The sequence below is a fragment of the Pollicipes pollicipes genome, unplaced genomic scaffold (assembly GCF_011947565.3).
Source record: "Pollicipes pollicipes isolate AB1234 unplaced genomic scaffold, Ppol_2.1 Scaffold_5724;HRSCAF=6776_pilon_pilon_pilon, whole genome shotgun sequence".
Taxonomy (NCBI): Eukaryota; Metazoa; Arthropoda; class Thecostraca; order Pollicipedomorpha; family Pollicipedidae; genus Pollicipes; species Pollicipes pollicipes.
Window position 1 is genome coordinate 15,112,121 of NW_023596746.1, and position 27,819 is coordinate 15,139,939.

The 27,819-nt window shown below is 47.5% G+C and overlaps 1 pseudogene; it reads right to left on the minus strand.

The window, feature by feature from the left end:
* Nucleotides 1-23,142, minus strand: part of LOC119102707 (glutamate receptor ionotropic, kainate 2-like) — a 137,342-nt pseudogene extending 114,200 nt beyond the window's left edge.
* Nucleotides 23,143-27,819: the final 4,677 nt, after the last annotated feature.

Consider the following 27,819-nt stretch of genomic DNA (forward strand, 5'->3'; position numbering starts at 1 on the left):
TATATATAGAGAGAGAGAGAGAGAGAGAGAGAGGAGAGAGAGAGAGAGATATATAATATATATATAATAATATATATATATATATATATATATTAATATGTATATATATAGCTATAATGGCAGCTGTCGGAAGTATCCCGGGGGTCCAAAGTCTAGTATAATATATGGCAGCAACGGCAAACATTTCACGACTAGCGGTATGGTTCCCATCTTAAAATGACCTTCTTCAGCCCCACGGCTTTCTAAATCTTGGACACATATATGTACAATAAGTGCATAGAAATGAAGCTTGAGCAATTCTCTTTCAATTTCCGGGATCGGAAGTGTGGCTGTGGCACTCGTTTTCGAGCTATCAGGCAAAGCGTAGACCCATACACGCGCCACGATGCCTAGGCGTGGGATCGAATCCCGCTGCCGCCAACTCTTTTCAGCAGAGTTGAGATGGAACACGGAGTGAATACGGCCACCGATTGGCGATAGAACTATTGAGTGCAACAATATTCTGATTGGAGAGAGAAAAGAGAGAGTGAGAGAGAGAGAGAGAGGAGAGAGAGAGAGAGAGAGAGAGAGAGAGAGAGAGAGAGAGAGGAGAGAGAGAGAGAGAGAGAGAGAGAGAGAGAGAGAGATATATATATATATATATATATCTATATATATATATATTATATATATATATGTATATGTATATATATATATATATATCTATATATATTATATATATATATATATATATATATATATATATACATATATACATATACATATACACCTATCTATCTATCTATCTTCTATCTATATCTCCCTCTCTCTCTCTGCCTCTCTCTCTCTCTCTCTCTCTCTCTCTTCTCTCTCTCTCTCTCTCTCTCTCTCTCTCCTCTCTCTCTCTCTCTCTCTCTCTCTCTCTCTCTCTCTCTCTCTCTCTCTCTCTCTCTCTCTCTCTCTCTCTTCTCTCTCTCTCTCTCTCTCTCTCTCTCTCTCTCTTCTCTATCTCTCTCTCTCTCTCTCTCTTCTCTCTCTCTCTCTCTCTCTCTCTTTCTCTCTCTCTCTTATATCTATCAAATATACCTGACAGGTATTATGCAGCTGTCGGGCTACATGCAACAGCCTAGGGCTGGGGCGCATAGCATTATTGTGCCTGACGCATGGAACTTATCGCGACGGTAGCGGTCCAAAGCTGACCGTTCAACGCGCCCAGAGGTAGGACCAGACACTGTGTTAGGTTCTTAATTTGTGATGCTGGCGGTCACTGCTGTGCAGGGCCGGCAATGCCGCCTAAGGACCAGTGCACCAACGATAGTCCAGTTACATTGCAAGCACCGCTGATTGGGAAGCAGTTGTACTTAAAAGCGGGATGGTAAGGATTATGATGATAACTACCATAATGGCGAGCTGTGCTGCACAAAGGCCCTGATATGACAAAATTTATACAACTTCTTTGATTGATCTTAAGGAGCTTAAACACCTGACAGACCTATGGCCTAAGTAACCATGCTTCCTAAAACCATTTGCACGAAGGCTTTTTGGCACTGGCTCCACTGAATAAATGAACCTGAAAAAGCTTGCTTTCACATTACAGAACCTGCGAAATAAATATTTGGAACTTCAATATGACATTATTTTTTATATTCCTCATCAAGCCTTGTAATTCATAACTTAAGCTTTCGTCCATTGATCTCAGAGTAGGAAGGGTACACCTAAGCAGCTGAAGTGAAACGAGCAGCTTAGACAGCTTAGATGCACCTTAGATTTAGAAGGTGCATCAGTATCTGAAGCATATGCAGCCTTGGCTCAAGGCAATACAAACTATCAATGGACTTTAGATTGCCCCAAACCATGCCCCAGTTATGCACATTTTTATGTAAATGCAGCATGTTGTATTGATATAATATCTATATACCACCTTGTACTCAACATTTGCTCATATTGTTACGAGGAAATTGTGTTGATATAAATTATGCATTTATGCTGTGTAACAGATACAGTGCTGAGGATGCGGTTACAACTAGCATTCAGAATATTGCAGTATTTGACACAAAACATCAGTTTCTATAAATGTCACCAATCTGAAAACTTTCCTTGTATAAGCGGACATCCTATAATGTTGAAATTAATATGATATCCCTGTATCCTACGTGATCTAATCATTTCAGCATGAGACTTAACATAAATCATAAAGACGATTTATCTTGCTGACTAACTGTACATTTAAGATACAACACAAACCATTGCACCCATTAAATACATTAGCTACAACGTTTGCTGCTTACATTGGATACATTTACCAAGCACAGGTTATTGTTCAGTGCCAGGTTTATGCTGCATGCAGTTGCATGGAGCGATTGCATTTTGTGATGGTTGCCTCCTCCAATAATGTTGAAATGCACTAGCAAATGTTGGCTTGCCCTTCTCATATTGTTGCTAGAATATTGCAAAACAAACTAAGGTGAAAGTGACCATCACATCATGATCACCTGCTTTGGGCATTCTTTGATGACATTGGCTGGACTTTTGGACACAAAACTATAACTTTAAATAGCCTTAAAGCAAAATGAGGTGTCCAGACACAATGAGAAACACACATTAGGTGGAGGTGAGCTAGGGTCGCCCTCAGCACAGCCCACCAATATGCCGCATGGATTGATTCTTCTGATCTGGAAAAAAACATAACTTATAATTTCATATTAGTTGAATTATGCCGGAAAACTCAGCCAATTTTCGACATCAGGTGACCTTTTCTAAACAGTGCAGGCAGATTTTGGTGAAATGTCATATCAGGTAGGTGCACAACATTGCATCATACCAAACATTTCCATTACATTATAGTGTCTTTCATGTCTCAATAAAAACATCTAATGCAATCACACAGCTGTGCTGAACTGACGTTATTACTGGTTGGCCCATTTCATGGGTGGTAGCGCCTCTGCGGACCAAGGCTATCAATGCTTATGTGGAATATTCAAATACCGATCAGACAACAATCTCAATATTCACGTACTAAAAAATAACAAGACCCTTAGCTCCAACATACATATACCTGAGCACGCCTTGGCCAATCACTTTGCGTGCAGTATTCCACAAGCATTCAACAGCCGGTAGCCTAAGCCACAGCATTCATAACTGGCAAATTGTGCAGTAACTGAATCATTACATCATCAGTTTTGCTGCAGAATGTTTAAATGAGTCATTATATGCAAACTGAGACATAATGTGACTTGGCAAAGAACAACACGCATCTGATTAGCCCAGAGGCATCTGAAATTACTGGAACACAATCTGATCCTCCAACCACCATCCCCAATACCGCACCACAATTCAAGTGTCTTGCGAATGGCAAATGCGATTACACTTAATGGCCACAAGCAAACAAAAGATAGCATTACAGCAGTGCCAACTTTTGGCACAACATCCTAAATCTGGTGTTTGTCCCGATTCTGGTATACTTATAGTATGTGTCGATACCTGCTAGTCAAAACTTTGGAGTACCCGGTGTTGTTTGTATTGCCCTGGTAGTATCAGTTTTGGCGGAGCAGTTGCACCTGAGGGTATGTGGTTGGCAGGATGAAATGGAAAGGGTGAAATGGAAAGGATGAAATGGAAAGGACGAAAGCGAGCAAAGGGACTAATACGCTCGTCAGGTATAAATTGTTGTAAAAAATAGGAAATTTTGGCCACAATAGAACCCTGAAATCCTTAGATCGTGATAATGGATGCCTACGCGTTACGGTTCAAACGCTGTATACCTGCGGACATTGGGGCGCATAAGGAAAGAAAATAATTATCAAGACGTTTATATATTCCCAGCATTTAATACGATTATGGCGCGCCTGCGACAGACGTTGCTAATAATTGGCGCTGAAACGGCGGGTGCTTTGAGCGTCCTGTATAACGTTGCCGCCGCTCCGGCTTCGCGCGTTGGAGGTGTGGACATGGTTTTTCAGCAGCAAGGAAGGACGTGTCTGGCGAAGATGGGTGAAAGGTGCGTATTGTTTCACACATGAATGCTCCTTCGATACCCTGATGCATCATCCAATCTTCCTCGTCATTTTTTTCACGGGTGAAAACATGGTATACTTATCGTGGAATTGCATGAGGTTAGATCAGTTAGTTTGATGAAATTTGGTCTTTGCGAACAAAACAAAAGTGAGAATTTCTTTTAAGCATCAATTGGATCTCACACCTAACAGCATATCTGTATGCCTGCATTAACGAACATGTGCATACATTGAGAGTGTTTCATTTGCTTACACCATAAAGGCTAGCAATGTCTGATTTGCAACATACATCACCTGATCATAATACCAACACGCATGGCAACAATCTACATTCCAGCACTTTCTCGCCATGCCCACATCTAAAACTAAATTGATCTTGTGCATTATTCTAGGGTCTACACATCTGAATCCTTTTGAACCTGACTTTGGGCTTCAGAAGCAGCACACTTATATGCAGGAGCAATGACTGGGATTCAGCTGTTGCCTGTTCATTGTTAATGGCCTCCAATAAGCAATGAATGTTCATGAATTATAATTTTGCATACTGCATGGAAGTGTTTTTAACAGGTTTGACAAAAGTATCAATACTATGCAGCCTAAGGTTTCTAGCACAAGTTTCCCATGGTATCAGCACCTACAAAAACCCTCAGAATTCTGACCTCGCCATGCGGGAAGTAAGTCTGATAGAAATGCTGAAGAAATCATAATGCTGTGATGGTGATCATATGTAAACAAAACATCAGGAACTTCAGCCCAGCGTGGTCTGGGCTATGCTGGCACACCCATGCACCAAACAGTCTGCACATTGATCTTACCTCCATACCATTCAGTGGATGCCTTTTGCTGACTGCATTGTTGACCTCATTCAGCTGTTTGACAAGGCCTTATTCATTTGAGCACCTTTGGTACCACTGTACAATGTATGTTGACATTTTGCTGGATGCTACATTGCAGTAGGATGAAGTTGGTCTCTTTTGAGGGAGTATTGCCCACTGAATGTCCTTGTAATGATCATGCTTCTGAGCCTTGTGTCAGGCTTGCATTTCCCAACCCAACCGAATGCTACATTTCTTCTGGCCAGTACACAAACCTATGTTGGTGTTTGATTATCCATGGGAACTTCCAGTTTTTTTAAAGACAATTAAAAGCAGGTATCATGTGTATCATGGCAAAAGTATCACCATGTGTTGTGACATTTCCAGTTTTCACTCTGTTGGATTTTATTGATGACAAATACTATTCATTTCTTAATTCCTTCAATTTTATTAACTTCATTCTTTTCAATGATGTTATAATGGACAGAGCTAAATGCCAAGTCAATTGCATGTTCCACCACATTTCAGTTGCTCTCTTGCATGACCATAAACATGACTACCATTTTCATCTCACAGCTCATGTGGTACAGAGTGACTGAGTGATGTTCATTTAATGCTTGTTTTTTCCTGAACCATTTTCCATCCTTTTCAGATGAAGAGTATCAGCACCCAGAAGTTCTATGGGACACCTCAGAATACAGTTATCAAATCATCTCTTGCTCTTGTTGCCCAGTCTTTAAACACCAAAATCTTCAAGGCTCTTTGTTTTCCTGTTTGGCAAAAAGCAAGGTGTACTGTCAGTGTGCCAGTTCTGTTTAAAGACCTTCATTACTTTGTGGGCAAAAGTGTGGACACTATCCTAAATAATAGTGAGACACACCAGCAAGGATGGCATGTGCGTTGTGTTAGTGCAGTGGGAGATACCAATAAAGTAGTGCCTTCTGAGTGCACTGTAAGGGTGGGGAAGATGAGAAAGGACAAGGAGTATGTGATGGAGGGTGATGTGATGAAAGAAAAGGGGAGAGAACATGGGTATGAGCTGGTAGTGACCATGTGGCGTAAGCGCAGAACTGGAGCCCTTACGCCCTATCTCCGTATTCTTGGCCACCACTGTCACGAAATTAATTCACGTGTGGGTCGCCTAGGTACCTTTGAACAACAAAATGAATTAAAACTAAATCATTTCGTGACCTCAACATACTTCAGTGCAGCAAACTTCAAACAGGCCCCAAAGCAGATCCTTTTGAGGCGAGCAAGGGTCCTGAATCACCTGCTCTGTGGGTCAAAGAAGGGCGCGTCCAATGCATGAGTGTGCCGTGGCGGCTGTACACCGCAGGCAGACTTTCTAGAACGCTGCGAGGAAGCGCTGCCTCTACGGAGACGCGGCCAGTGACCCAGCCGCATGGAAGATGGTGCGACCGGGCTGGACAGCCACCCAAGCCGTGGTGTCGCCCTCGCGTGTAGGCGGGTCGTCGTGGTATCGGCGGCACCGCCGCCAACTGTTATGGTTGGCCCTCAAATTTGTGTGCAATAAAGAAACCTCGTTTTTTTACTGGTTTTCGTTCAGAACCTGGATTTTTGCTATGTCTGTTGATTCTACGGTTGTGCCGAGTTACACTTGCTATATTCTAAGCGCCATATTGATGAAACAAGACCTTCAATTTTCTGCGCAGACAGACGCGGCGCCGTGACCAGATTCGGACACGTTGTGCAAAGGGGGGGGAGGGGGGGGGGGGGGGGGGGGGGCAGCAAAGTGCAGTGACTATGCCGAACATATTTTAACTTTTCACATTCTCTGGTTCTGCTGAATCAGCTGCTGATACCAGGGCCCCGTTATCCTTGTAGTGAAACTGCTCACATCAATACATACGTTCATGCGCAAACACATTTGCACCTGACCGTTTTCATGTTTATGCGTAAAACCATTCACGCATATACATTTCTGCATTTATGCATGAATGTTCAAACTTGTAGACAAGCGTCGACCTGCGCACGACTGTCCTGTCACTGACAAGGACAGAATACGCGCACGCCACATCACGGACGTCCTGCGCGCAGGTGACATCCGTGATATCCATTAGTTTAACTGAAATTCGCGACGACACACTAAATCACACCAGGAGATGTGTAACACCATCAAACGGGGAATTAAATTGTCTATCATTATCCGCCCTAGCAATGAAATGATATGATATTTCAACGACCTGGTGCTGCGTTATTTGAATGTTCCGCGTGGGCGCTTCGCGCGGCAATTGAGTTTACACGTGGCAACCCCCTTGACATTGCTCTGATTTGATTACTTTGGCGACGACATGCTCAAAGCTTAACAACTATTTTTAATACCGTCATGTAAAGAATTAAATTCTGCACCAAAAGATGGACTAGAAAATGATGATTTATGACTCCATGGCACACGGCGTACGCGCAAACACAAAATTTTACTTCTGAGACAACAACACTGCGGTAAACACACTAGTTCAATATCCTGCCACCAGGGCCGGCCGCGGCGCCACTAGTAGTCATGTCCGCTCATGGAACGTAACGGTATACCAATACCAACGGCCTCGCGTTGCTTCGATTGAAGACGTGCATAACTGTACCTGGCTTCGTATCTGAAGGGAAGCCTGCCTGCCTGCCTGTGTCCTGCATCCCACTAGACCTATTTGCTTAGATTATACGACCTGCTTTCGATTTATCTACCACCAAGGTAAGTTGGTTCTGGGGAGATGGAGATCAGGGGAGAATGAACGGATACCAGGTGTATCCCTTGGTAGGTAGGTACCGTATAGGCATGCGCCAAGCAGTGAAATATTTATGCGCGGCGTTGCAAGCAGTGTCATTAAACCAGGGGATGAATCTGGCAATGGGGGGGGGGGGCACATGCCATGGGATTCCAGTCCATGGGCGTAGGAACAGGGGGCAGGGGGCCATGTCCCCCCCCCCCCACACACACTTTTAAAAGTGGGGGCCAGCAACGTTAACTGGTCTCCCCACTTTTCAGATTAAAGTTGAATTTGGCCTACTTTTGCACTACGATAAATACGCACGTCGATTTGCCTAGTTCACCAGCCATCTCCCTTAAGATAAGTCATCTTTTTCGTTTGCTCATTGGCCATCACTTAGTGTTACAGCGACAAAGCCGACACCGCACAGCCTGGAGACTGCAACGCCGGCCGTCGAAGCTGTTGTTGCTATGACTTGCGAGCGCGCATGCTCAAGACCATATTGCGTAGTTTTCTGATCAGTTATCAGTTCTGACAAGATCTTGAGCACTGTAAGACGAATATGGGTCAGCCATGTCAATACAAATTAGGAACCCCATGTCATTTACAATCTATGGTCAGGGAGAGCTCATTATCTCTGAAGAACACAGAAAAACACGGAACTGGAGTCTATGTGGCAATTGTTGGACTACCTGCGGTGATCAGGGATGTTGTTGCGTCAATGAGGGTTCCTGTGCTATGGCCTCTGGATCGACCAGGAGATCCCGCTCTATGCCACCAGAATGATAGCCAGAAGACACTTCGCGATGGGACGGAATGGTTCCTCAGCCCTTGACCGGAAACGATGATATACCTCTGATGTTCTACTTAAGAGGTCCCTTGCCCGGACAGAAATAAGAGACCTCATTATTGTTGAGCAGAGTGGGGGCCTCATTATTGTTGAATAGGGTCAAAAGTGAGGTTAAAAAATGAGCAGGGCCATGCCATGTTTGCCTGGGAACGCTCATTTTTTTCAGAATGTATTATTGAAACAAATTACATCAAAAGGCTTGAACATGCCAGCCCGCAACCTCGAGGCCAAGGACAAGGACGTTCTGGGCTGCAACTTCCGTAAAACCAAAAAGTTGCGGTCACTGCAAGTGCGACCAGACGGCGGGCGCGGTGTTAATCTCTCTTCTGGATAGATAAATAGCTGCAAAAGCACGAAAAATAGAGATTCTACGTTCACTCTTCCAGTTCAACCACCAAATTCCAGCCCCACTTCGCGGTGCTTTAAGGGCCAATCCGTTCTTTTCATCAGTCAAACAATTGCACACATGAAATATGCTCTCATAATGCCCTCTAAATGTAAGAACTGATGTCATGAAGCATTCAAGGATACTTTTTGAGAAGCGTCGTCATTTTCGTTCACCCGTTAGCTTCAACTTAGTATTAACTGCTAGGCCGACGCTGCGCGGCCTACAGAGACTGCAACGCCTGGGGTCGAGGCTTGTGTTTCTAAGATTTTCGAGTGCGCATACTCAAAATTACGTCGCATAACTTGTATTACCAGTCGATTTAAGTGTTTACAGGTAATCAATTCAGAAGCGTCATCATTTTCGTCTACTGGTGGGCCACGGCTAAAAATTAGCCACTGGGCTAACGCTCAACAGACTACGGTAACTGCAACGCCTGGTGTCGAGCTTTTTTGTTTGTAATATTTGCGAGTGCCCATGTTAAAAAAACACGTTACATAAATTGTGTCATTGATCGATTTTGGCTGAATGGTGAACATTTTCAGACAAAGATGGCTTGGCCATGTTAATATACATTGGTGACCGCCCGATCTGCAATCAAATTTTCATCTTCAACTTTGGATCGCACATATCGATCTACAAGCTACCTTCGTGATGCTCTCAATGTCTGTACAACCCAGATAAAAATTCCGGCAAAGCTTTCGTATTCTATCGGTCTAGAAAGAGTCAACTAACCATTGTGAATTAAGGGCGCCAGTGATTTATTCCATGCAGTCGTTCATCGCCTGATTTCTGCAGTTTATTGACCTCAAAATACAAACAGAATTGAGCTCGCAGAAGCTTCCGGTTGCTACTCTGGTTACGAGGCAAAAATAACAACAAAACGAAGAAAACTGTGTCACTTGTTAACAAGTAAGCTATATCCGGGGATTTTGGGGGGTCACCATAGGATGGGTTTTTGTCAACCTCGTTGACACTCTTGACACTTTGTCAACATCGCGTTCCCCCTTGGCAAGGCCCTGGCTACGCCCCTGCCTACACACAAAAGCAAGTCAAGTCGTATACGTTGCATAATGGGCAATGAAGTGTAGGTTAGGCCAATTCATACCTAGGACAGACAGCTTCCCGGAGCTATTTTTCTGCGATGGTGTGGTGTGAGGGAAGATAATTCGGGAAAAGATACTGTTGCAGGTGTCCAACACGTGTGTCACACACCATGTAGTAGTAACGATAGTCCAAAAGTATGCAACAAAGCAGCCATACGATCATTTCGCAGTCAGTCATGCGGGAGACATCCGGGTCAGGATAGTGACTACCGACGAGGACAGGAGCAGGGCCCAGGTAAGGAACATATGACAAATGGGCCTTGTTATGTGATTTGATTCTTAAAAGAGAATCTCCAATTTTACGGCTTTTGTCACATTGTTTCTAGCAGTTTCAGGCCCTCGAATTTGTTTCCGCCTAAAATGCTGCGAAAAGTCTTATCTCTTGAAAAGCAGCCAACGAAATGAAGACGCACGACCAAACTGTCGCACTGTGAGCCATCGATCCACTTTCAAAATTATCATCAGCCTACATCCAGGCCGTATTTTGGCGTTCACACTGAGGAGGCAGATGCCTCCTCGATGACCCAAAATGCCTACCCGCTCTTGGAATTTTGCCTCCCCAGGAAAGAAAATATTAAAGTGGACGAATGCTGTTGGGAAGCTGGATAGTCTTATTTGCCAAAGGACAGACGAGTCGAATAGGCAAGATTGTGCACCAGCGAGAAACAGTCCTAGATGCATATCTAGCATAGCAGCTATGACATTTGAATAAAAGAGCGATAACGATCTCCATCCCTTCCCCTCCCCCCCCCGGTCATCGGGCTTGCTTTCCAGAAAAAGTTGCTGAGGTACAACTAGAGCTTGTCCTCCCCACTCTTTGAAACGTTACTACACCTATGTTTCAGTCAATGGTAGTGGATAGGTACCTTACCGCATGATACTATAATTCAAACGCCATTCCCCCTAATTTTGTGTGCAAAATTTTTAGCCAATGAGATAATAACTGGGTAATCTATCCAAAGTATGTATGTCCTTGTTTTCATTGAATTACTTGTGGTATGCTTGTGGTTGAGTATTCACTTATAACCAGCAAACTGAAGGGGGCATGACCACTACCTAGCCTCCCCTAGGCGGGGGCTGACCCTCTCACACAAGGTTATCCGCCGTGCTCTAAGTACGTTGTTCAGGCAGCTCAGATTCCTTACCACAACTTCCTGCAAAGGTAGACAGAACAGCGACCAATGCCCAAGCACCTACCCATGCAGTACTATTTTATTCAGATCTGACATGTGTCTCAGCAAAGGATTTTGCCAATGAGTTACTTACCACACTTGCTTTATATCAACTCGGCATAACCATGAACGTTACTGTTTTTTTTTACGCGACTCGGAACGTTTCACACCTTCTTCAACTAGTCAGAAAACGCAAAAGTTTCGCGCGCCGAGCTATATCTTTCCGTGTACCGGCAAAACCACTGCCTGCTGCTCTGGTAGAATTTGTTTTGAAAATAGATGTTAAAATGTTATTGCGGAACAAAAATACAGATTGCACACAAAAGACACCTGTTGCACCTAATTGGTAACGACAAAAGCTATTTGTCGATTTGAATGAGCATAATCGACCATCGTAAAAAAAATGTCTTGCGGTGCAATAGCAGCTGGCACTTCTGATACGCAACAGCTGACTTTGGGTCTAAAAAAGTCGTTGCCAGTGAAATCAACGTCGGGTGGCAGGACCGTGTAGAAAACTCGGTAAGCGGAGGAAACTTTTTCGATAGAATTATTTTTTTGGCAAGGAGCGGCGATAATTCTTGTATTATAAAACTGGCCTCTGGTGTTCGTAAGAGCGTTCATGATGCGTGCAGAAACTACTTCAGCTGTATTCATATGTTGTCCGCTATTCGAATCCCTCAACCAGATCTTGGCCAGCAAAAGCCACTGGATGGTCGTTTGCACGTCTCAAAAATATGTTTTTTTTATAATAGATGATACGTTTCGTGTCATGTGGCTGGGAAGCAAAAATTTTCCCACCAATTTGTCACGCAGAGTCGATTTTCTTAGGTTTTCGTAAAACTGAAAAACCCATGGCACTGTGTGACAGTGTAGATCTTGGGCTATCCAATTATCCCAAATGTATTCCTGAATGCAGGAAAGAACATGCGGACTTGCACACTCGAAGACAATAGTTAAACTCAACTTTGTGAGTTTGCCAACAGAAACGAACACAATTATCAAAAAGCAAACAACAAATTGACATTGCCCCAGTAGTGCGTGACTTCATAGAGCATTTGATTTATCGTCTAAAGAAAAGTCGACATGCAGTAAAAAAAAAACGGACTTGCTCACTCGAAGACAGCACATGTACGTCGAAAGGCCTACAAAAAGCTAATATTCCCTCAGTGTTGCGCGATAGCACAGATCATTTCCTGTATCTCGCATAAAGTAGTCCACACACAGTGTAAGAAAAGTGCGGACGTGAACACATGCACGCATTGACAACATATTGATGACCGCGTGAGTAATAGACATTTTCTAACAAGTACTATTGCTCCCTGGAAAGACGCGTAGCCAACAAAAACACCCATGCCAACGTGAAAATATATTCCTTGGACTATCCCACGCACAACCACGCCTGTCGGTCCCCAGCACACAGCCGCTTCTGTCAGCGGGTAGGCATGCCTTTTTCGTCGATGAACATGCCGCCACCGCCACCAGCCAGCACGCTGTCATCGCCTCGTCTTATACCGCAGTAGTCAGGTGCAGCTCACCTCACGGTAAAACATTCCGTTTAACGGTTTGTCACGTAGCCTTTCACAGCACAGTATCATGTTCGGTATAATGTTTTACGTAAGCGGCTCGGTGGTCATACGCAGCTCCCGCTAACGCATTTTTCATTATCGACGCGAATATGTCCATGTTCCTGTCGCCTCTCAGCATTATGTGAATATTCGCTCAGCATTCAAAGATATCGAAGCAAGCGTCAGACATGGTGACATAAGCTCACTTATAACTATTCGTATACTTTAAGGTGGAAAGACTGCTCTGGACAACACAATTCGTCTGTTTAGTAATAATGCTCCTCATTGCGTCATTTTTTTACTACGTCATCGTACCTTGCACAGCATTGATGGAGAACCAATTGACAGCCGTTGTATCTGGCAATGGTGCCCACGAACGCCGAATATGAACAACTGGACGATTATATTTTTCTTGAACTTGATCGCCGCATGGCTTACAGACTGCCAGTACTTGAGTGATGGTATTACGGCGTGATGCCTCCCTGGGTGACCTTGAAATAGTCTTCCCGAAAAGTCTGCGCATCTTCGTGGACGTGTAGCTCAGAAACTGGATGGCATTAGATGACAAGAAGGGTAAGGCTTTGATCTGAACCGAATGATCTTCAAGATGATTTTTTTAGTTCAAAACCCCACACAATTGTAGAACACGCACTTTAAGGGAGGATGAAACGGGAATCACCAGACGGCTTAACCCCTCTTATACGACGTTAGTACATGGCAACAACCCCAAAAACCGCAACGCGCTAGCCCGCACCATTTCGCCAAAACTGCTTCCTGCCGACAGACATTTCAAGGCCGGCACGCGCCAAAGACGTGACGACAAGCTTAATATGCGCTCGGGTCAGGTGGGGGAAGGGGGCAAATTGACTCATTGTCTTTCCGGCATGGTTTCCGAACGGCACAGCGTAGCCACACCGAATGTTGTGAGCTGTAGACAGTTAAATAGCTGATTGCTTGGCGTAAAACATGCATATGTACTTTGTTAGGCCGTTATCCTACGGCAGGTCAAAGTTAGGAAATGGATTCACCGAAGTCGATTTCTAGGGAATCGTTCAATACGCGCTTGGGTGGGTGGTGAAACTGACCCCCGAAGGTTTTTCCAGAATGGTTTCCGAACGGCACGGCGCAGCCGCGCCAAATTTTGCGTAGCTGTAAACAATTCAATAACGAATCGTTTGGTACAAAGAATTAGATGTACTTTGTAACATCGCTGACCTATGGCAGGCCAAAATCAGGCCATGGTTTCAGTCGTCAATTTCTAGGGTATCGCTCAATTTGATGCAACAACGGAGTGTAAGACGAAGCCATACATCTCTGAGATGCTTCCTTAAGCAACACAAATATCGAATGAGCAAATTACGTTGACCTAAGGTCAGGTCAGACCAAGGTCAAAATCAACCTGTTTATCACCCCAGTGCTTACTGTATGGGGTAGTTTCTGGTGCTCATTTTCAATTCATTGATAGCAGCAGCCGCAATATACATCTTCCATGGACTTCAAAGAGATCAGAATAGGTAAGTGACCTAAAAGGACCCAGGTCAACATTTTGTTTTCGGAGACATACTGTCTAGCGTAATTTTTGTCGTTTATTCAAATACAAAACTCAGAGCAATCTGGTATGATTTTGGCCAGCATAGCCTTTAAAGGATCACACAAGGTCACTGACCTTAAATGTTCATGTGACCTTTTGCTTAGATACAGTTCTTGGGACACTTTGGAGACCTACCTTGAATATGACCCTGTTGACCATATTTGACCCGAAAGTCATGATCTAGGAACCCTAAAATTTGGCCTGAGTTCGTTCACGTACAGTTCAGCACACTCTGTCAATTTTGTGTATCTACCTTTCTTACCTCCCGAAATCTCAGTTGGGGTGTCAAATTGACCCCGCCTTCCCCCCCCCCCCCACACACACACACTCGAGCGAAGGGTATCTAGCCGGCCATCAGGGCACATGTTGATTCCATCCGACGTAGTGTTATATGAAACCATGCATCTATGAGATACTTAGGCAACACAATAACTGGCGTCAAAATTAGATGTACTCTGCACGGTCGTTGACCTATGGCAGGTCAAAGTCGGGCAAAGGTTTCAGCAAAGGTAATTTCTGCGGGATCGCTCAATCGGATCCAATAACAGAGTGGTAGACGAAGCTTCTATCACTGAGGTACCTCCTTAGGCAGAAAATCAGTTGAATAAACAACTTAAATTGGCCTAGGGTCAGGTATGAAACCCAGATCATGGTCAAAACCAACCTGTTTTATTACTCTAGGGTTTGTTGTGTGATATAGTTTCTGGTGCTTCTTTCGAATGTATTGAAAACAGAAACCACATTCTTCATCTTCCATGAACTTGTCAAGGTGAGAAAAGGTCGCTGACTCAAGATGGCCCAGGTCAACATTTTGCTGTTGGGAGCATGCTGCCTAGCGTAGTGTTTTTGGCTCATTCAAACGCAAAACTCAAAGCAGTCTTGTATGATTTTGGTCACCATGACCTTCGAAAGACCAAACAAGGTCACTGACCTTGAATGAACATGTGAACTTGGCAACAATGTCAAACAGTGAGTTTTACATTGTTCAACTTTATTCGACCCAAAGGTTATAACTTAGGAGCCTCAAACCTCGACTCAAGCGAGTTCACGTGCAGGCCAATGCACCTGGTGAATTCGGTGTCTCTAGCTTACTTAGTTTCTGAGATCTCAGGTAGTCAAACTGACCCGCGCCCGAGCGAAGGGTACCCAACGCGTCACCCAGGCGCGTGTTAGCGGTGACGTTTAGCGGCGATGAAGTGAAAAGAAAAATTTAGTTTTGGGCTAACAGACTCCTAATGGGGATGTGGTTGGTGAAAATGGCGAGCTGTTCGATGGCAGACGCGATTTGACTTTGCTTCCCTCCAAAGATGCTAAACTAAAGCATGTCTCAAAATGAGAGCGTTTTCACTCATTTTGGTCTCCCCCCCCCCCTGCACTGTTACCTTCTTCGATGGTTCGATATTCCTTGAGAAAAGATCTGGAGAACGCATCCAGGAGGACCGACCCCCTAGCCAAAAGGAGTGCGTTATATACAAGCCAATGTGACAAGCATTGGGTACACGCTCACAGGAGTTGGGAGAATATGCCACATTTGGCCAGCACCCCAATGAAAACTCAAGCTAAATGCCCGGCAAAGATCAATGTGTGGCTTGCAGTCGCGCAGACCAGAGGTCGCGAAGGGTAGTTGCTACATTGTTCGTAATCCAGCGTGATCCCAGGAGAGGCTTCTCTGCAAACCCTGATGTAAGGTCCTGGTTGAATGCACGCGAATCCATCATGATAATTTGGGATTGCCAAAACTGTTGTTTCTATTGTGCCTACCCGGCGACACGGTTCGTCTACGAAAAGCTTGTAGCGTTGAGGGTGAGAGGGGGACAAAGCTAATTTGGAATGAATGCTGGACCTTCCCAGTGTCCGTCGTCAAAAACACATTGTTAAAGCGCCTTGACTGGAACGGTCAGTGGCAGTCAACAAAACAGCTTTTTGTTCCAGAAACCGTTGCGCGAATTCAAGGATGCTGGTAGCGCACAGAGGCGTACTTCAGCGAGAGCGGAGATTCTCGGGATTGCCACCTCAATCGGTTTATGCAAACCAACTTCAACAATTCAACATGTAAAGCAAAAGTAAACAATGTCTTACAAAAACCAGGGGCAGTAATACTGGCGTTGCCGCCTGACGTGCATGGCCATCTCAGTACCTCAGCTGCGTTCGGAAGTATTTACTCTAACTCAGAACAGATATGCGTCTTTCCCCATTACATTTTTTTCCGTCGTCTTTCCCTATCACATTTTTCTTGGATCTTTTGTAATTATTTTGTGGTTACTGCAAACGTGGTACTTCTGTAAGCCAAACAAGACTGTACGCCGAATTTACCGGTAAAACTAATCAAATGGCATTACTTTTAGCTGTCTGCACAACAACTATGGCCCTAGCTCATTGTTAAGCAGCATGCTACTGACGTTGCACTGCTTTACGCTACCCATAGACAAGATGGCAAGGAGATACCAGACGGGCACGGGGGGGGGGGGGGCGCCGACGCCCAGGTGCGCAAGCCTGGATGAGGTCATACTGGATACCATCGGCTTTACGGCTACTACCTACCATCATGACAGTCGCATGAACGTCGTACAGCGCAGTTTTAACCTTAAGTGCCTTCACCATTGCAGCCCTGCGAATTAATTCATTAGCATCACATGCTGTTTTAAGTAGAAGTGTGCTTGTTTTCGTTTATTCAGCGAGAACTTATACGTGTGGGTGGGAGCCATCGGTGAGCTGTTACTTTTCCGTGATTTGTCTCTTTAATCCGTGGTAATTGTCGCATTGACGTTGTTTTTGAGTCACCCATATATTTCAGGTCGAGAGGACGAGGCGGCCATGACGAACGTCGCGGGCGGCAGAACCGTATCGTCATGGGATGCAGGAAGCACTACGGACGGATGGTAGGAGCACACATTATCTCCTTTGGGATCTGGCGCTAAATATTATCATTTGTGACGGGCTCCAGTCCCCCTGTGCTGGTTCGGGCCCGAGCTCCAGCCCCCTGTGCTGGTTCGAGCCGAACCGTCGACAGCCGGCTGTCCGCCGCCGGCGGCCTGTCGCCATGCATTGCCCGCCTCATCTGAGCCCGACCGGCGACCTCTTGCAGGGAGGAACCGGCGGCTCATCAGCATACCTGACGAGAAGCGCACGGCGGAAGCGCGGGCTGAGGTTAATATGCGTATGCCCCCCCCCCCCCCCCCCCCCGGCTGCTGAAGCATCTGGTAAATACCCCATGCCCAGAAACCCCCGTGATTGCATTGGTTTTCTGTTCTGATGTCCATTGAGCCTGCGCGGAGAGTGTTTTTCCGTATATATATATATATATATATATATATATATATATATATATATATATATATATATATATATATATATGCAACGAACAATTGAGGCGGGCATGGCGCGCTCCGCTGTTTCGTCAACGTAGTACCACCTCCACTTCATTCATGGATTTTTATCAGAGGCATGAAGTTGAACGGCGGAAGACATGGTGTCACGAAACTATTGCCAGCAGCGTCACGACAAGTTCTAGCTGCTGCAGTGGTTCACGGAACACGCTCAGCCCATACGTCAGCTTACGTGCACCAATAACCAACTGCCCAGCTGAGCGGCCGGATGACGGTGTTCTGGCGCTCCTAGTCAGCACGTTATTCCGCCGCTCCGCCCCCGTCGAGGGCGGCCACCAGGTCGTCACCGCCTGCCTCGGCCTCTTGTCCGCCTCCACCTCCGAGCCACTCCCCATGGTCACTTGCCATCTGGCATGCGTTATGCAGGATGATAACAGGATGAAGTTTCCTGTCAGAAACAGTTTCGCTTGACCCGCCTCTTTGATTCGAACTTCACTGCTCGATAATGAGATGGCTTTCTCCAGCCATCGTCTTTTATAATGCTGTAAAACTTATCAGGAGCCCCACATTCACGCAAACGACTACTTGGATCGTGGAAACGCCTTTCGCGGTTCGTAAATGTATTTTATACATGACGTAAACGCTATTGTAAACACACACATCTGGGTCATCGCTGCTGTCTTACGCCGACTTCTCTGGAGATGCAGGTGCCGCTGCTGGGTCAGGAGCCACGGCAGACCTCATGACGCGCTGGTCCCTGGCTTACTCTGACGCAGAACGCTACCAGCTCGGTTACTAAACTAACTGCTTTGGAACATACCTGTAACTTCCGGACGAGGCAATTTGAAGCAACTTACTAGCATTTCGTTGAGATACTGTACACATTGGTCTGGTGGTCAGAGACATTGTTTGATACTGAATATGCCGTTCCATCTCAGTTGTGCTTACTAAGGGGCAAACGTGTTGCATTTGAGGTATGTTCTACATGTAGAGGCACTAACATTTCGGCGAGGCTCGCTATCCCTGGCATTGTGGACCCCACGCGAGCAGTGCGTCGGAGCCGCGTAGATGGTCCAGCCCTGTGGTTTATGGACGCGTAGTTTTGGTACTTCTTGTACATGGCGTTTTGCAGATTCGGCGTTCGAATCGGGACGTGCGTCCCGTCCACGCAGCCTGAAAACTGGCCGCCGCCGTCCGCCGAGTTGTATTACCTGTCGCTGGAAGTGCGAGAGTACAACTCTGGGTCCAATGGAGATGGGCGCAAAGGAACCAGCTCTGGTTGAGTGTGATTATAGAAGGCTTGGGCTCCTTCATGTTACTGCCCGCGTCGGGACGTGAGGAATGCTTGAATCAGTAGTTCGGGATGTTTCAACAGGCAACATTGCATCACCGGGTTGGCACCCTTGCTCAGGCCGTACTCTGCACCACCGGGATGGCACCCTTGCTCTGGCCGTACTCTGCACCACCGGGATGGCACCCTTGCTCTGGCCGTACTCTGCACCACCGGGATGGGCACCCTTGCTCTGGCCGTACTGCACCACCGGGATGGCACCCTTGCTCTGGCCGTACTCTGCACCACCGGATGGCACCCTTGCTCTGGCCGTACTCTGCACCACCGGGATGGCATGGCACCCTTGCTCTGGCCGTACTCTGCACCACCGGGATGGCACTTTTGTTCTGGCCGTACTCTTGTTTCACGTACGGTCTCCCACCTGTCCCAAATTTCGCAATCCTTTTTCGTTGTGATACTTTTTTGCGTCTGCCTTGCGGCTAGCAGAGCATGTGAACCAAACTGAATTTACCAGCATCCCAATGGAAGCTGCAGGCTAAACGAATTATAAACAGAAACAATTAGCATTCTGGCGCGCCTGAAAAAGCCTCGCTGCACGGCAGCCCCGTCGACCGGCCAGTGCGCAACCCCGGCGGATGTATTGCCGATTGCACGCTCAACACGTTGTAGAGCTTGGTATCCCGGCGCCTTTACTGGGCCGTGGGAATCACCAACGTGCTGATAATATCCATCAGTGGAAAACTATCAAAGTTGTATATTCCAATTTAATTTCACTGGCATTATACAAAACCTGGACATTGCGAGGGGCCCTTCGGGCCCCTCGCAACCTACGATCAAGGTTCCGACTTGGACGCCCGAAATGCCCGAAAACCCAGCCGGAGGTCTCATTCAAGGGCCCCGGCCCACAGGGCCGGGCACTCCAATGTTAGCTAGAGGGCCCCGCCCGATGATCTGGGGCCTACTGAGTCGATAAGGGCCTGTATTTCGGTCAGGCACCACCAGCAAAGCAAGCCGGCTCCGTGGCAGCATGGGTCTAAAGTTCCATCTACCAATCAGGGGCAAAGCCGGACCCAGCGATTTACATTGCTCGGGGCCCCACAGCGCCTAGCAGGGGCCCTGTGTTGCCCAGGGTCCCAGAGTCGGCCAGAGACAGTGTCTGAGGAGGCCCAGAGAGACTAAGGGGCGCCCGGGTCCGACGATCCAAGGCCTGATTGGAGAGTCTGAGGGCATAATTGGGCTGGTAGGAATCTTATTCAGTGGCCCCGAAATGCGAAGACGGACTCTGAAATAACGGCCAGAGGGCTCTTAACGCCGAGCCGGGGCCTGCTAAGTTCATACGGTCGGTCGGTCGGCTAAGTTGATACGGTAAGTTGTCGGTCTGGTACCACCGCACCACATAGTCGGCTCCGTGTCGGTATGGGCCTGAGGACGCACATCCCAATCAACTTTAAAGTCGGAGCCAGTGATTTACAATGATTGAGGGCTTCTTTCTGTCAGAAGCACACAGCACCTCACAGAGGGCCATGCTCTCGCAACGGCCCCGAACCGACCAAGGGAAGTGTTCGATGAGGTCCGAAGAGGGGCCCGGGCGGCCTACCGGAACCGACGATCCAAGGCTCGGTTGGAGCGCAAAAGGGACCAAAGGATTGGCTGTAGGTCGCATAAAAAATTGCGGCCCGTAGGGGTATGACCAGAAATATCAATCAGAGGTCATCTTGCACCGTTTGAGGAACCTCTGAGACAATGCAGGTGTGTGAGTCGGTTAGACACCACGAACACCGAATAGCCGGCGCCATATCCGTCTGAGCTCTTGAGACCCATCTCCCAAGCAGGAGCGAGGCCGGGGTCCGCGATTTTCAATGTTCGGGGTCCCTGACACAATGAGGGGCTCCTGTGTCGGATAGGGACCACCGTGCCGAACAAGGATCCTGTGGTGGCAACTGACCCCGAGTCGGAGCGATGTTTGAGGGGGCCCGAAGAGGGGCCCAAGGGTCTCTCGAGACCAAAGATCAAGGGCCCGATATGATCGCTGAAGGGTCCGAGTGGCTGGCTGTAGGTCACATGAGGTCCCTCAAATGTCAGTAAGATGGTCTCTTGTACCGATAGGTGTCCCTGAGATAGAGCGTTCCACAATTTCGGTCAGAGATCACGAATAACGAAAAGTCGGCGCTGTGTTGGTCTGAGTTCTGTGGGCCCATCTCCCAAGCAGGGACAGGGCCGGACCCGCGATTTAAATTGGTCGGGCTCCTATGTCGTTCAGCTGCCCACGGTACCTAACAGCACGTTCTGTCTCAAAGGGCCTCGAATCGGTCAGGGGAAGATGTTCTTAACAAGGATAGGGACGGAAGCCCAAATGAAAGGGGCCTCCTGTGGTGGTCAGGGTTCTCTGATAATTGAACGAAACATAATAACGTGTGACGAGTGCTCACTATTAAGGTAGTAGAAGAGATATGTGCCAGTCAGGACCCCCAGTACCGAACGGTGGGCCCGCCTCCAACCCAATTCCAGCATGAGTCTTTTAATCCCAATTCGAGTCCATGCGCCAATCATTTGACCACCTGCGGCGAGCAGGGATGTTGTTGCGTTGAGGACCGTGCATGCGTCAATCCGGGTTCAGCAACGCGGCTCAAAAGGCCTCCCGCGTCCTCCGGATCGGCCAGGGGATGCCGCCCCGTGTCGCCAAAATGACGGCCGGAAAATACACCGTGGTGGGACAGAATGGCCCTTCGGGCCTTGACCGGGAACAGCAATGTGACCCGTAGTGTTGCATTCAAAGGAGCCCCTTTTCCGGAAATAAATATGGGGTCACATTAGGGCTGAATGGACTGTGTCGAAATAAGAAACGTACAAAGCCATCCTTGTTTCTCTGAGAACGTTTATTATTTTTCAGAACCAACTAGTAAAACAAATGCCATCCAAAGATTTGAAAATGCTCGCCGGGTGCCGATAGCGCAGTGGTTAATGTCCCTATGTTAACCACCGCGCGTCTGGGAAACCTGAGATACGGGGTTCGATTCCCCGCGGTGCCCGCTCTTCCCGCCAGGGTGAGAGGCTGGTGGCGCCATATAGCCTCAGCAGCTGAGTGCGTCATAAAGCCCTTATGATACGCCAGTAATTGCGGGGAGCAAGAATAGTGATGGCTTGTGTCACAGTTTTCTTAAAACCGAACGGCGTTAGCCACTGCAAGTAATGCCAGTTGGTGAGTGTCAAGCGTATTCAGAGACATCATTCGAAAACTAATGTTTCTGAATGCCCCAAAAGATTAATTCGCACCGTTCAAAGATTGCACTTGGCGAATATTTTTTACAACTTTGTTGCTGTCCTCTGAAGGGATTTACAACCAAAGCAGCACGACAAACAGAGATTCCGCCTTTACTCTTCCCGTTCACCACCAGACTCAAGCACCACTTCGCGGTGCTGTAAAGACCGATACGTTTTTGTCACCAATCTAAACAACGTTTCTGTCATCAATCTATCGTCCACTTCTTGGACTGCTAGCCACCGCATCAGCTATTTGGCACCGCGACCAGCTCCCACTCCCGCACTGGGCGCTGGTCCTGCTGCCAGGCCCTCCCAGCGCGGGCTGACCCGGATTGGGACCAGCGTGCCCGGCCACCCAGCGACTACATCGCCTAATCGACGTGTCGGTGGGTGTAATCGGGTACGGTCGCTTTGAGACGCTGCCGTGTACTCGAATGACGGTCGCCAGAAATGGTCTTTAGGCCGCTCTTTAGGCCGGCAGCGGGGCTCGCTGGCCTTAGTGGGCGCTCATGAACAGCACATGGGGCCGGCCGACTCCGCCTTGGTTCAGCCCGCACGGCGACGGCTGAAACCCCCGCGGAGCCGCCATCGCGCCACCGGCAGCCAAAGGTACGGCCAGGCCCAAAGGGCGTCGCAACGAACTGGCCAGAACGAACTTGTATAATCACGGGCCGGCCACTGACGTCATATTAAGGACCGGAAGGTGCGGGGTCACGGGCCGGAGGGTACGGGGTCACGGACCAGAGCGTACAGGGTCACGAACCGGGAGGTGCGGTGTCACGGACCGGAGACTACGGGGTGATAAACCGGAGGATGCAGGGTCACGGACCGGAGAATGCGAAGTCACGAACCGGAGGGTGCGGGGTCACGGAACAGAGGGTGCAGGGTCTCGGACCGGAGAGTGCGGGATCGCGGACCGGAGAATGCCGGGTCATGGACCGGTGGGTGCGGGGTCAAGCACCAAAGACTGCGGCGTCAGGCAAAATAGCCGAATTTTTGCTCAGGAACCGTCCGTCCCGACAGCTCATTTGGTTTAAACGCTTTCTCTTCGATCCACCAACCCATGGCGGGATGGAATCGAGTCGCTTTAAGCGCTCGCCATTTACCCATGACAGACATGGTCTGCGGCCGGTGGCAGCGGCCGCCCGGAAGGTCAGATGAAATCAAAGGTGAGGACGGGCTGTGCCGAACATTACGCTACGTTAACATTTTGCCATTGAATCTTGCCGTTAACTTGAGACTACACAGTAGAATGGTAGTTCGGTCGCGAAAAAACATTGCTTAGCGTGTACTTTAATCCAGCAGTTCAAAAGAAACTCGGACTAAATCTGAAAACGGCACCCACAGGCCGTGGCCGCGCAGCCACACCGGCTGCAAATTGTGAGCCACCGTTGCTACTGCTGCCTACTGCTACGTCTTCGCTACTGCTGCCTGCTGAACTGCTTCCTGACATTACTGAATACACTTCCGAGGGGGGGGGGGGAATTTACTTCTGACTGTAATCCACGTAAAGTTACGTCAGCCGGTACTTGCTGTCCGGTGGATGTTACGGTATGCTTGATATAAGAAGAAAAGGCCTCCAGCTCCTGGGTTTCGGAGTTTTGAATTTAGATTTCTTACGTTGAGTTCACGACTTTCATAATGCCAGAACGACCTGGTGAACCGACGTTGTGAGGCTAAATAGCGATCGTGTTAACTGTACTCAACATTTTGAGCTTTACTCATCTTCATCCAGAGTTCAGGAGAGCACCAAGAGCTGCCAGGCGGTAAGAATTGTATGATTGAAAGCGGCGATAGGACGGACCCGAATCCGGCTGGCACCCCTCTGAGATATCTACTGCGCATTCGTCGTTTCTCCTTGTTCCAAGAATGTTTTGGTTTCGGTAAACTTCATCAAATTTAGTTATCTGAGCAAAGTTTATGCAGTTTTGGCTCGCCCGTCAGGGACGTGCGCAGTGTTTTACATGACATTGTGGATATTTGTAAGTGTGATGGAACTTAAAAGTGTGATGATAGTGAAAATACTTTCAGGGCGCAAACTCAGTTATGTGATGATCAAGCAGATGTTTTCGTTTTTTTCTCACTGACCTCCATGGGAAGTGACATGTCGACCGCAGACAGCAATAACTCAGAGACAGGATTGCTGGGTTGCCGAGGAATTGATTGGTTGATGTTTATGTTCGATTATGGACATGAAGCAGTAAATAATGTGGCGAGCGGATTGGCGCATAAGTGAAATGTTTAAAGCTGAGCGCCTCTGCTAACAATAACAAAATATGCTCATCGCAGCCAAGGAATATACGACCCACCGCCCACTCGTCCGATCCGCAAGCCGAGGCGGGCCAGGCGTCCACCGCCGCTTCGGTTTACACATATAGGCGTTCCGGGACGGCGGCGGACGCCCGGCCCGGCAATGCCACTCATTGACTTGTCTCCTAACTGCGCCCGCTGGAAGTTTTTAGGCGAATTATTTGGTCTGAAAAATAAATGCTTGGAAAAGTTGTGAGATATATTTCCCAGCGCAGTCTTGTAAACCGTTACCTCCGATATAGATACTAATTTGCCCGACAATCCGCTTTACGTAGAACTGGAATTCTGATTTCGTGATAGCGAGGACAGTTCAATACAATTGTTTATAGTCTTCATATGGATAGCCACACAAGTAAGAGGGACTAGGTGTAGTTGGATTTTGAATTCCGAACATGTGAACATTAAGGTCCGACATTCCCAATCTTAGGCTAGTCCTTACGATGTTACCATACCTGGATCCAACGCTGTGATACACTGCAGGCGCAGCCACACCACAGCGCTGGTATGTTTCCCGTTTGAGGGAACGAGAAGACTGGAGAGATTACAACTGAAGCGAGAGTTGGTTCCTTCTTCTCGTAGTTAATGGAATGTAGGAATTTTGGTATGCTGATGTTCTGTTCAGTGGATATGTGAGTGTCATTGCATTTTGTAATGTTGCAAGTGCTCGTGTGTCGGTAGAGGTGCAGTGACGCTTGTTGGCAGTTGATGTTGGTTGTGGATGACGTTGTGTAACAGCGCCCGTTTGTTATGTTTCTTAGTGGCTTGAGAGTGTTCCATCCCAAATCGTCTAACAGTGCGGAGTTTGTGTTCTGTAGTGTGCACCGGTGATTAGTCTAGCTGCTCTGTGCTGTAATCTTTCAAGTCCAAGGGAGTCACTGATCGTCACAAGTCCATCGTATACCACGTCACAACGACCCAACAAATGAATAATGGAAGCCGTATATATGTCATTGAGAGTATGTGGAGGCGCGAAAGTGGGTAAAGAGGCTTAAGGACTCTACGACTTTTGGAGAGGGTGTCAGTAATGTGCTGCTGAAAGTGCAGGTCAGCAGATATTGTCAGGCCAAGGTGCTTGTGGATTGCAGCAGAAGAGATTTTTTGGCCATTAAAGGTCAGCTGCGGTGGGTTATGTCAGATTATGTTGGTAAATGTTTGTTGAATTGCTTTCGTGACGTTGAACGTGTCGAGCCAGTCTTTGCTGAGCTCTCGTGTGCTATGTAAGTCGTGTTGGAATGCTGTTTTTAAACTCACTGGATCGCGTGAGCGAGCTATGTATGACGTGGTATCGTCGGTAAACAATATGTCGTTGTCGGGCTTGTCGGCTAGGTCGTTAAGCTATACAGGCGCAAGGAAAGGTCTCAAAGCCGACCCCTGCGGGCATCCAGCATGTATGGTACTGGGGTTTTTAAACTGTTGCCTACCGTGACTTTCTGCTAACCGTCTGAAAGATATGATCGTAGCCAATTTAGGAGAGTTCCTGACAAACCACAATAGCTCCTGCACTTGAGTAAAATATCCTTATGTTATATATTGTCAAAATATATATTAATGTCCAAGTGGCTGGCTGTAAAGTCATTGATTCGGTCCAAAACCTGCGTAAAGATTGTTAATTAAATACCCAAGCTGAATTTGTGTGCTTTGTTTTGGACGGTGCCCACTTTGTTTTTCAGAGACAAATACATTCACAATTATGTGTTGATAGATACTATTAAAGAAAATTATTTCAATAATTTTCGACACACAAGAAAGTAAACTGACTGATCTGTAGTTAGCAGGATCCGAGCACGACCCTTTGTTTTTGAAAATAGGATGAACCTTTGCTTCTTTCCAAGTGGAAGTAAAGATACCTGTGCTTAGTGACATGTCAAAGAGTTTATTGGGCAGAGTCTTTATCAATATGACAGTAACTTTTTATATTTTTGCCCGGAGGTTGTCAGAACCGCATGATTTGCTGGGATCGAGAGAGCTGAGCGCTCTCATTACTTCATCCTCTGTAATGGTTATGTCATCTAACCCTTGTGGTTGATCCGCAAGCGCGGTCTCAGGGTCATGTACACCGACAGTTTGATGCTATACCTATTTGCCTGTGTGGCGTCTGTATTTTGATCGCAGTGCGCACGTTCTATGAACAGAGATTGTACCCGATCTTAAAGAGTTTCTGTTCGCCGTCCCTCCCCCACGCCGCAAATCCAGGTAGCCAACCCCCGTCACGAATCCCAGGCTGCACCCCTGCATGGCTATGAAGGCCAGCACAGTGCGGGGCAGGGGCGCGCATCACTACGCGCGATTGCACTGGTGACCCGAGATCGCTCAGACACGGAAGATATATGATCACTCGGACCAGATCAGGGGGACCCAGTGGGACCCGGACCCAGCGTGCCCCGATCACCCGGATGGGGGAGACGCAAATCCCGCCACGCCACGCGGCGACCAACGTTCCAACGGCGACCCTGCGCGGCTCTCGGCGGGCCCCAGAACGTGTCCATAGGCGAGGCGCTATCGACCCGGTTCGCGAACCCGGGTAGCCACCCACAGCCGTGGGGGGCACCCTACTGCCGCTCGCGGCAAGCACACGGGAATCCAGTCACAGCTCGCACCGCCTCAGTCCGGCAGCCAGCTTCCTCGGCCTGTGTCACGTGCCAATGTGACGTGTTCTGCGTCACGTGTCAGGACACGGCGTGCGCTGGATATGCAGCGACGCAACCAAGTCACTGCAAATGGACAGCACACGAGCGCGTGTTTCATTAGTGACTGCAACCGCGTCGGCACAACCTCGTTAGCATTCGCTGCTCGAGAGACATGAATACCCTGTGCGTGTCAGACGGTCAGACAGGTTACGACCGAGTGCCTGTCAACTTTGACACTAAAGATGACTAAGCAGCCATAATCCTTAGCTGCCCGTCTACACTGCTCTCATCGACCTCCCTCGACCGTCGGCGTGCGCGATCAAACGGGTCACAGGTTCTTCAAGCGGGTCACGAATAAGGTGTAATCTGAAGGGGCTTAAAGCCTAAGGTACATACGGGGTACATAGCTTCGTCGCACGTCATATTGCCCTTCGGTTGGGCGTGCTGGAGGGGGCACAATCTCGGAGGCGTGCTATACTTCCCTCCCGGTGGTCCCGAGTTAAGTATACACAGAAAGAAAAGTTGACTCTCAAGCCAGATAAAAATAAATAAAAACTTGAATTTTTTTAGAGTACGTAAGCAACCCAGGAAGTTACCAAATTGGCTAGAAAAACTAACAAAATAATTGCCGTAACTAGCGTAACTTAAGTGCTAATTGGATATCTGATGTAACCGGCAGGAAACACAAATGACGAAGCTAAGATCATCATCAAAAACCGCGTTAAAAAAGATATAAAGTAACAGTGGACATTACATAAGCAACTTTTTCGCCTCGGGAAATGAAGTATATTTAACTTCCCATGCA